We start from the raw sequence: 11,842 nt of genomic DNA, 5'->3' as shown, positions 1-11,842 counted from the left end.
GAAACCATAGAAATTCATGAGTTTTGTATGAACTTTTCTCACGAATGATGTTCACGTCGCCGGCTCCAAAGCGCCATAATCATGCCGAGATCCAGAATCGTATACGTTTGCTGTTTACAAATCTGTTGTTGAACCCTAAAGAATCAACCTAGGTATTCCCACCGCTGAAGACGAAGATGAAGGCCCTAGGGCTTTTTCTTGCTAAGTAAAAGAGGCGGGGGGATTAATTTTTGGGATCCAATAGGCGGGGGTAATTTTCGTCGATTTCATTTCCCGCCTAAAACACGTGTTTCACTTAAAAATTATAAAGCGACACATTTACATGACGCACATTTTATGAAAGGCGCCCTCCGCATTTCTTTTTTTTCTTTTCTGACAATAATTTTAGGGCGTGCACAAATGTGTGTCCTCTATCCTTCAAATTTTTCAAAACTGACATTATTTTTTATGGCACTCACAAATGTGTGTCCTCTATCAGCGAGTGGCATTGTTTGCGCATCATTAAAGGGCTGTTTTCTAGTAGTGATTTCATATAAACAATTATGGGCACATGCAAACTAGAAAGTTGTGGCTTTTCTCATGAGAGAGAGAGAGAGAGATAGAGAGAGAGAGAGGATACAAGATGAAAATCAAATCTCATCTTCCTTGGAGGCTTAGCAACGAAAATCCATGTCTAAGGGCTCCTATCTATAGTTTAGGTAACTTGCATATAAATCCAAATTTGAACAAATAAATATTAGATTTAATCCTCAATTCAAATCTTTTCTTTATCAGCAACCGAGAGGCTTCCAGATACCCTAGAAACTCCTCCAAAACTGTCCATGCTCATGGAGGGTTCTAGAATTTCTTCTTTTGTTTAACTATTAAACAATTATAATTCACCCCTTGCACCTTTAACTAATTATACTCAATCCCAAATTAATTCCAGATTAATTCTGATCAATATTTAACTATTTCTAATTAATTTAAAATTTATTATTAAGAATTTCTAATTAAGATATTAATCACATAGTATATTAACAAATCATTTTATCTCTGTCCTAATATCAATTCTAGCTATTTATGGTTATAACCCAAAAAGGAATTTACTTATATTCACTAAGATCATACCAATTTAGTTAAGACCTTAGGAACTTTAATTCAGTAGTCTCCCACTTAGATAAGTCATCAAATACAATTGCAATTATATACTTTGAATAACCAGTAAAAAGTGATTTCCACAACCATTGTCGAACTCTGATAGAATCAAACGTTCTCTCTAAAGTAAGTGTTCAACTTTTCCTTCATTCTACAATATATTGTATGGATATGAGAAATTGATACAAATAAAAATCATAGTCTAGGATTTTGTTTCTCGATTTCTAATTTATGAAGACTGAATTCAGACTACTAGTTGAACACATCAATTTAGTCTGGGCTCGCCCAAGCACTTCTGATGTCGAAAACAAATCATCGAGGGGCCCAAATATATAGCTTTTTCCTGTTAAGGCAAAATGAACGAATAAACTTTGACTATATAATCATATCTTTTACTTATCATGTCAAACAAGGAATTACACTTTATGACATCCAGTTATGGATGCGTTGATGCAAACCAATGTACAAAAGACTTGCAAACTATGACTTATATATCTCTGTTTGAAGAATAGAAGATATTATCGTCTTTGAATTACTCGTGATTGAATCCATGAAGTAATCTCTAAGGTTGGGTTTAACGAATAATTAAAATCCCTATTTTCCAAGTACTCATGAATATTGCAGCAATCCCCATGCAATGTCCAATCATCATGGACAATCTACAAATATTCCATGACAATCTTAAATCAATACCTACTCCCAAAAGTATAATTTACTGTGGAACTTCGAATAAATTAATATTCAGAATGTAACACACAAAATGAAACACAATAATAATCTAATTGTTCTATGGCATCATACTCTTTGAATATAAATAATTCCCCATTATTTAATCGTCATAATAATTACAAATTTACTGAATATACAAATGTTTTGGGGTAATCAACTTAATAACTAAACTTGTCAACATTTCTCATGCCAGTTCATCTCATGTTTTCCTTTGGTTATCACTATTGTGAACGAATCATCGAAAAGATATCCACTTTACAAATAGATCTCCATCATCAACCCTTTTCTTGGATGTATTGGGTTTTCCTCCTTCTATACATCGATCTTCTATGACTTCATGAATCATTAGTCAACACAACTGTACTTCATAAAAGATCACTAATGGAAATTTGTTATTCAAAACAACTCCAAGATAAAATAAGAAGCTTTCTAGTCTAGGTACCCTCCTTAGATGCTTCACTTGAACTAAAGTAATTTGACTCCTATTGTTGAGTGTACCACCATCTTCTACATGAAACCTTTCATGTTACCGCACTATAATTTAAAACGAATGTACATTTAGACTATGACTCAGAGTCATCTCTAAAATTCAAGTCAATATAACTCTTCTCAATCATGTTTTCTACTGTCTACAAGCAACCATTCTTTGGTATCTTTCAATACCTCAGAATGTTCTTGACAGGTGTCTAGCGATTCAATCGAGCCAATTTTTGATATAATCTCAGGATGCTTAAAACATATGAGGCAATAATAATCACAAGTCATACCATTCATGATCTATCCTATATTTGAAGCATATAAGACTCGAATCATCCTATCATTTTCATGACTAGTACAAAGGACTTTTGAGATTTACTAAACTCACTAGTACTATGCATATGAGCAATTCCTTTCTTGGACTTTTTTTATGTTGAAACCTTTCAACAGATTGTGCTTTAACTGAATCCTATTAAAAATTTCGATATGTAATTTTAGATCTAAAGACTAAGTATCAATGTTTCTTCCCCTTTTCCATCATAACGAAACAATCCCTGGCCTTTTATACTTCGCAACTTAGAGACAATATTTCTTATGACTAATATTGTCATCAACATGTAATACCAGGAAGATAACAACAATTCACTAGCTTTGACATATACTGAGAACTAATATGGATTTCTTGAAAGACAATAGTCTTTGACTCTTCATGAAAGTACATATTTTTGCTATGCGATGCTTGCTTAAATAGACTTTACAAGCTTACACACCTTGTTTTGATACTTAGTATATTTAAATCCTTTCATGATGTATCATACATACTTTGAAGGTTTCCTATTAAGAATAGTCTTTTAAACATCCATTTTACCTTATCTTATATCAAAGAAGGCAACAATGGTAACAAACAACCAAATAGACCATTCTCAACTACTAGTGAGAATGTTCCCTCATAATCAATTTCTTGAGTCTGAGCGAAACTCATTTCCGCCATACTAGCTTTGAATGTGTGTATATTCCTATCCATGTTAGTCTTCACATTGAAGATCTAATTCTAACTCACTATAATAAGACTACACTTCAGAGCAACCAATCCTATATTTGGTTATCCTCCATGGACTTAATTTTTCTATCCTTAACTCTTTTCATTGGTTGTCTCATGAACCACCATTGCTTTGTAATAGTTATCAACTTAACCAAAATGATCAGTTTTTTTATCACCAACCAACGTGTCAACTTCCAAAGTTAGATGAAACTTATAAAACTTGAAGGTGCACTAACTCTACAAGATTTGAAAAGAGATAAGGCAATGTCATTTGACTCAACCAGTTTTCTAACCTCCGATTTAGAGCAAGTGCCAACTATAGGTTCATTTTCGGTCATATCTCGAATTTCTTCAAGGTCAATATTACTCCCACTGACTTCTTGATATGTACATGTTCTTTCACTCAAAGAACATTCATTTTGAGTTATAAGAACCACATTCTCATGGGTCTTTAAAATAAATATCAAAAGTCTTTAGTGAATACCTAACAAAGTAACACTTCTTAGATCTCGATTCAAGTTGGTTATTGTTTTCTCGTCTAACGAAAGACCTCATCACACCAGATCTAAATATGAGAGAACTTTCTAACTCCACATTTCATGAGGTATCTTCAAAACCTACTTAGTTGGTTACAAGGTTCAAAATATGCTCTACTATTTCAAGTGTATATTCCTAAAAACGTAATTGTTAGCGAAGCATGACTCATCATGGACCAAACCATATAGCATTCGATTCTCCTTTTGAAATGCCATTACATTATGGTATACATGGAGAAGCCAATTATGGAAACTATTCCACCATCTCTAAAATAACTGTAGAACTCAATACTAAGGAATTTTCCTTTCCTTTCAGATTGGAAACCCTTTATCTTCCTACCCAATTGATTCCCTACTTTGTTCCGATACTCCTTGAAACTTTTCAAAGTCTTAGTCTTATGTTTAATCATATAAACATAATCATATCTATTGAAACTATCAGTAATTAAGACTTAGTATTGTTTTTAGTCCCTTGTGGCGGATCTGAAGGGTCCACAAACATTAGTGTGTATAAGATCCAATAATCATTCACTTTATTCACATATCCAAGTAAATGGTGACTAAGTAATCTTGCCAAAAATCAAGACTCGCATACATCATCCAAATCAAAGTTGAATAATTCCAAGTCCGTTCCAGTTGGAGCTTGGTGATGTGATTCTTACATATGTCGCCAAGGCGATTAGGCCACAAGCGTGATCATATCTAAATAATTAGAGGGAGAAATTTAATTTAGAATTTTATTTATATTTAGAACCTTAAAGTATTTGAGTAGTTCAAATTGCACCTTATGGACTTTATTAAATTAATTAAAGTGTTTAATTAAAGGAGATTAATAATTCCATAATGACATGGTTTAAGTTTAATTAAATCAAGAGTATAATTTATTAATAGATTAAACCATCTAGTATTTTAAAAGTTTAAAATACACCCTTATACTATTATAATATTAAAATTTAATAATTATATATGTATAAGACAAGTCAGTCTTACCGTTAGTAGGCCTCATTCACGAAGCCGGTCTATAAGGGGGTATAAGGTTACTGCCTATAAAATGGTGGTTTAATGAGTGTCCACTCTCACCCACCGCTTCCTTGACTGGTTGAGGGTCGTTAGCCGAATGGGTAGGATAGGACATTCTGATTAAAACTATAATGAATACTTTAAGTAACTAAATGTCTTACAAATTCCCAATCTTAGTTACTTAGGAAAAATGTGAATTTGGTGCTAACCCATGAAATTGCACATTGCACCTTATTAGTCGTTAGTGGAGCGTGTGTGGATAACCGGCACACTAATATGGGACTAATAAAGGATGGCAATGGGTAGCTTGATGTTAATCATAGATCAATGGAGCGTGTGTGGTTAACCAGCACATTGATTAGGTGATATGTAACATTAAGTGTACCAAGCTAATTTTCATGGTTATTCACACCTTGTTTGTCATCCTCGGCATCCCAATCACAAACCTGAAGGGCATAATCGAGATTTAAACATGCCATTGAAAAGTTCAATGAATCTCAAAAGAATCTAGGAATTTCAATTCATTTAAAACCTAAGATTCATTTTCGTTTTTCATGGTGGAAATTGGTAAATCTTCATTTACCTACCTTCAAATATTTTGCAATTGGATTACGGCATCCCTCTTCCGAATTGTAAAATATTGTGTTGGGTCATAGCCTTAATATTTCATGTTGGGTATTATATTAAGGACTTAAATCAACTAACTTGAATTTATCCCATGTAGATGTCTAGTTCAGACAACTATGGTCTTCACAAATATTTTGGAAAAAGCTTTCCACATGAAGATGATATTCCTCAATATAATACTTTATTTCCTCCACCTCCTCAACTAATTCTCCCTGACCCACAAGTTCAAAGACTTGAAAAGTTCAAGGTCGCTCAAGCCCTATTGGCTAGCAACCACCTAGATGGAAGGTATGTGTGTGCACATATCTTGGAGATGAAGTCACACATTGACATGTTGGGAATGTTGAGTGTCATTGTTTCAAGGAAGTTGGTTGTTGATTTGGTTCTTCAATCACTTCCTAAGTCATATAGCGGGTTCCTTAAGGACTACTATATGAGAGATCACGACATGACCCTTATTGATCTAACATATTTGCTTGTTGCTACTGAATCAGCAATGATTTGGCACACTGGTAATGCAAATTTGATTGGAAGATCTATTTCCCAAACTTCCATGGACATTGACAATGGTAACATTGGAAGTCCAAAAAAAGCTTTCTCTTCCCAATGGAAAGGGATCGGCCATGGTCAAGTCATTTGACCAAATGGTAAAGAGAAAGGCTACGTCTGAGATAGTCCCATGTACCAATCCCAAAGAGTCCATATGTTTCTGTTGCCAAAAGAAGGGGCATTGGTTGCGAAACTTCCATATTTACCTGAAAGATCGCAAGGATGGTAAAGTCAAAAAGTTTGACTCTATTTCAGGTAAGTCCACTATCGAACTCTATTAAGTTCTTATTTGGAGATTCTTAATACATGATGTAATGTAATTACATTATGATGTTTTGTAGGATCAGAGGAATGAAAGGAAACTTAAAGGAAGAGTAAACTGATTCTGATTGTGAAGAGATGGATTTCGATCGCATGGTTCGATGATCAGAATTTTGAGATGCTGCTTAAGAGTTATGATAGATTGCTTAGGAATAGATAACAACATAGTTTTTATTTGTAATTGCATTGTAAGGAAAAGTTTTTCCGCATTTTATAAATAAAGAATTTTTTTTGAAATTTATCTTATTTTAAGTTTCCTTGCAATGGCATTTGTGAAAATTGTTGTTTATATGTTTCCATTGATAGCAATATTGGAAAATGGATTTGATTCTTTCGTTTGTGGTAGTGTAAAGATTTACCAAATAAGGAAAGATTCTCATCACCCAAGTTTCAGTTGGATAGAAACTTGGAATCATGCAACTTGTATTGTGTGATGAATGAGAACTTCATCTTTGGGAAATTTAAGACTAATTCCTTGTTCACATGTATATGTGAGTCAAGTGAAGGACTAGGGGATCGGGTACACTTGGTTGTGCGCTGATCAGGTCCACCACAAAAGAACGATAAGACTATTCGCTATGATTTACTAAAGTTTAGTAAATATGGTTATGCTTACAAGATTAAGTGTAATTCTGAATCATTGGAAAAGTTTGAATGTATGGCAGAACGAATAAGAAGAATCAAATTAGGCAGAAAGATAAAAGTTTCTCCAATCTAAGAAGAGGGGAGAGTACTTGAGTATCGTGTTTTATGATTATCTTAGTGATTATGAAACCATGTCACAATTGATCCTCTAAGGACATTTTAGTGCATTTGTATGGCTAAGAAAGAGGAATCGTGAATTGTTGAAATGGTTAAGTCAAAAGGAGAATCATACTTCCAAAATCAAATCTTAGAGTCACACTCCATGATTGAGCCTTGAGTGACATAATCTTAAGAAAGGTTTATAACACTTATCAAATGTTAAGTAAAATGTTTTCTACTCTTGTACATTTGAAATTGGTAAGTTGTGATGTTTTGGATAAAACAAACACCAACTAAGGCCAATTGTGTGAAGTGTTTGTCTTGATAAGAAACCGCACTAACTCTTGAATATTTGTTGTCAAGTAATGTTTCTTGACAAAGAGAATCTTATATGTCAAGAGGTCAGTGGGAGTCTTAAAGATCTTGAAAAGTCTCAAGAACTAATCAAGAATGAAACTATTGTTTATCACTAACACACAGCTTGAGGTTTGGAACCTATCGTGTTGACATATTCTTGTTTCTGTGCCCATTCTAGTTAAGTTGACTACGCATGTGAGTTCTATGAGTTCTCAATTGTTTGCATAACAACCTAGAAGCAATGGCAGGCCCTTGTGCTGCCAGGTGGCAACAAATTACGATTGAACAAGATCAGTCCTGTGACAACCCGAAACTTTTTCCGTTATTCTTACCCAGTTTCCGTTAATAAAATTTGGGTTTTATTTAATTCCGTCAAATTTCTTAGTTTGGGAAGAACCTTAAATTTTAAATAAATAATATGTATTTTATACGAGTCGGAATAAGCCGGGAATCACGCGAAAAACTCGAACATCCTCGAAAAATCACCGAGTTTACGGTCGGACCGTAAACCCGTTTACGGTCAGTGCCAGGTGGACCCCAGCCTATAAATACTGGACCCCCACCCTCATTTGAACCTTCTTGACCGGAAACCACCCACTTTCTCTCTCTAAACCTCTTGACCGTAAACACCAAAAAGCCCCCCTTTCACTCGAAAAACGCCCGAAATCGTCATTTGGGGCCGTTTGGGAGCCTCTGGAACACTTTTTAGTCGAAAACAAGCACTCTTGTTCTTGATTTTACGGTCAATCTTCATAGACCGTAAACCCGTTGCGACCGTAAACTCAGCAATCTTCATAGACCGTAAACTCTGTTCACGGTCTGTCGACCGTACACCCTGTTCACGGTCTGTCGACCGTAAACTCCAGTCACAACCATAAACAGCTCTTTCGTGGGGAAAAGCCTATTTTCTCGATTCAACCAAGTTCCGGTAACATTCCTTAACCAAAAACAAGTGTTTATCTAACACTTTATCTAACGAAATCGCTAATTTAGATACATATATGTATTTATTTGATATTAGGATTCCGTTAAGTGCAACATACACCAACTCAAGGATCGTCCAGTTCAATCCTTCGCATCCGACCAACAGTGAGTTCATACCCCTACGTTTCTATAGTTTTTAAAACGTTTTCAGGGGGGAATACATGCTAAACATGAAGGCTTTCATAACTTAAAAACTGATGCAATTACAACGGTTTTACCAAACATCTAGATACTTTATCCCTTTTGTAATATGCAGAGCATAAGGGACGTTTTCTAAGCATAATTGCATAGTTTTCAGAATAGTACATGAACACATCTTACCAGTCAAACTAAAATAGGTATAGTTTGGGAAATTCTTTACCGGTTTTACACATTCAAACATATAAACTATGACAGGTTTATTTTATTCATATAGATAACTAGAGTATCTTGCTAAATAATTATTTTGTGTATAATTATTTATACTCTACACCGTTTACAACGATTTCGAACTCGAGAACAACCGAAGTACATGTAAACTAGTTAGTACAGGATTGTGAGACCTATCTTCGTTATGCCCTTCGGGGTACCAATAAATCCTCACCGTTAAGTATAACCAGAGTCTCCTGGAGGGAGAGCGTGAAATTTGTGAATAGATCTATTCAGGACCGACAATCCCACACCTAAACTGCTAGCTACAGTTAGGCGGGTACGCCTGGGGTGACAAATTTTGTAATCGTACGACGCCTGAAGAAACGTCAAGGAGGTCACCGGTCATATTAGTATGCTTATACGGCTCACAATAAATATAAACTAACCTTTGTTTACGGGATTTCTTGCTTCAATAGTTTTATTTTAATTAATGAAACTACCTATCTACTTACTGGAGGGTATTCCAGGGACACCGCCTTTAGTTTTATTTTAAGTAATAAAACTACCTTTCTTACTAGCGGTAGCCAGAGTGTTCAAATGAAACATACCTTACTTACTAGCGTTAGCCAGGGTTTTCGAACAGAACATACTTTACCTGCTGGTGGTAGCCAGGGTTTTCGAACAGAACATACTTTACCTGCTGGTGGTAGCCAGGGTTTTCAAACAGAACATACTTTACCTGCTGGTGGTAGCCAGGGTTTTCAAACGGAACATACTTTTCATACGGTAATCAACAAACATGTTAGAAAATATTGGATTTTCTTGGAAGGCATGCATACATAATCCAGAACTTGATAACAAAGGTTTTCGATACAAACGATATTTTACTTATAATGAAAAGAAATCATTTGTACAAATTCAGTGACTAGTTTTCAATACAAAAAACATGCTTATGAACTCACCATGTTTATGCTGATACGTTTTCAAAACCGCTTGTATTCTCAGGACAACGATAGACAGGTACCTTTGCCAGCTTTTGGAGAAGACGGAGCATCTTGGAGTCTCGTCTTTATCTTTCACTTTTGTTATATGATGACATGTAAAAACTATGTTTTCAAACAGATGTAAATATTCATATTGTAATGTAATGGTTGTGTTTACTTCGATTGCTATGATACGATTGTTGTGATACTACGCATGACATCACCCGCCCCCGGACGTTTCCGCCGTCCGTTCTGACGGTTCGGGGGTGTGACAGATTGGTATCAGAGCTATTGTTTATAGTGAACTAAGTATACCATACCTTACATGGTATACAACTATAAATGCAAAGGGGCCAAAGTGCTCTGAACTAAAGTATACTTTTAAAATATAAGTATTTTTATAAAAAGTATACAAGTATATCTACATACCAGGAACAGTATCATTAGTAGAACAAAACAAAAGTATTTGGATGTTGAACACTGCGGTTAAACCTGGGCAGTTATGTAATCATGTCTAGGGTCAATATAGCCTGATCAACTATACTCATTCGAGACATGACCAACATGTGCTTGGGAGTGACTGTGGTGTTACAGCAGGCCTAAAACTTACCAAGTATCCATACAACAAGACGTCGATGAATCAAAACAGACAACCTAAAATACTATAGGAGTATTTGTCTAGAGTCAAATTCATTGCAGAAATTCACTTCCAAGTGTTGCTACTCATTCCTTTTAGCGATAAATTACTTGTACTGGTAGCTTTTCCTTGTTTATCGCTTAGTAGAACACTCTAGCTATCATATTGAGATATACCTTGCTTCATATCTCTTGATTCAATTCCAGAGGACTTACCATCCTCTCCTTCCTGATTATTTTTAGAACAAGATGCCTCCAAAGAAAAGACCCAGCAAAAAGAACAACAATCCCCCAACAGATCCGACACCGCCACCTCCTCAGTTCGATCCTGCTATGTTCCACGCAGTTGTTACTGCTTCTGTGGCTGCCGCGATGTCACAGATAAATCCTGGTGGATCTGGCGGGCCAGGAGGTGGTACTCATCCCCAAAATCATGAAGATAATCAGGGACACCAGAAGGAGTGCTCCTATAAGTACTTCATGAACGCGAAACCCACATCTTTCAACGACAAAGGAGGGGTTATTGCCCTGACTTAATGGTTCGAGATGATCGAATCCATTTTCAAAATTTGTTCCTGTTCTGAAGCCAACAAAGTGAAATTCGCCGCTTGCACTTTCGCCAACATAGCACTGACCTGGTGGAATGGTCGGGTCAAATCCCTAACCTTACCGATAGCCAATGCTATGGGGTGGGAGAGCTTGAAAGAGCTCATGCTTGCTGAGTAATGCCCACGGGGCGAGATTCAGAAACTAGAGCACGATCTATGGAACTTGAAGAGGAAAGGTTCCGACGTTGCTGCCTACACTTCTAGGTTTGAAGACCTAGCACTTCTTTGCCCGGGAATGGTAACCCCGGAAAGCAAAAAGATTGAAAGATACATTTGGGGGCTGACACAACCAACCAAAGGAAATGTTTTGGCTGCTAGACCAAACACCTTTGACAATGCTAAGTGTCTGGCGTAGACTCTCATAGATCATGGAGTTGATCTTGATAATGTAACGGCCGCTCCCGAGCCGGAAAAGGGAGTGGTGAGAAAAGAAAGTTCTGGAAGCAGCGAAAGGGCCAGTCTTCGCAGGAGCCTCCCAAGAAGCAACATATGGTGGCAGTTCACGCTGCTACTACTCCTGTCGCTGCTCCTGCAACTCAAGCACCTACCAGTGGATATACTGGTACCCTCCTTTCGTGCAGCAAGTGCAGTTATCATCACCGCATCCCCGGCCCATATCGTGAAATGCTCTGCAGCAACTGTGGCAAGAAGGGTCACATGGATCGAAACTGCAGAACACCAGCCCAACCAACCAATCAGGCCCCTGGAGCAGGCATTGGACAAGCCTGTTATGGTTGTGGA

Source organism: Lactuca virosa, chromosome 8 (genome assembly GCF_052849685.1).
Source record: "Lactuca virosa cultivar CGN04683 chromosome 8, Lactuca_virosa_CGN04683_v6, whole genome shotgun sequence".
In the NCBI taxonomy this organism is placed as follows: domain Eukaryota; kingdom Viridiplantae; phylum Streptophyta; class Magnoliopsida; order Asterales; family Asteraceae; genus Lactuca; species Lactuca virosa.
This window is presented reverse-complemented; position numbering follows the sequence as displayed.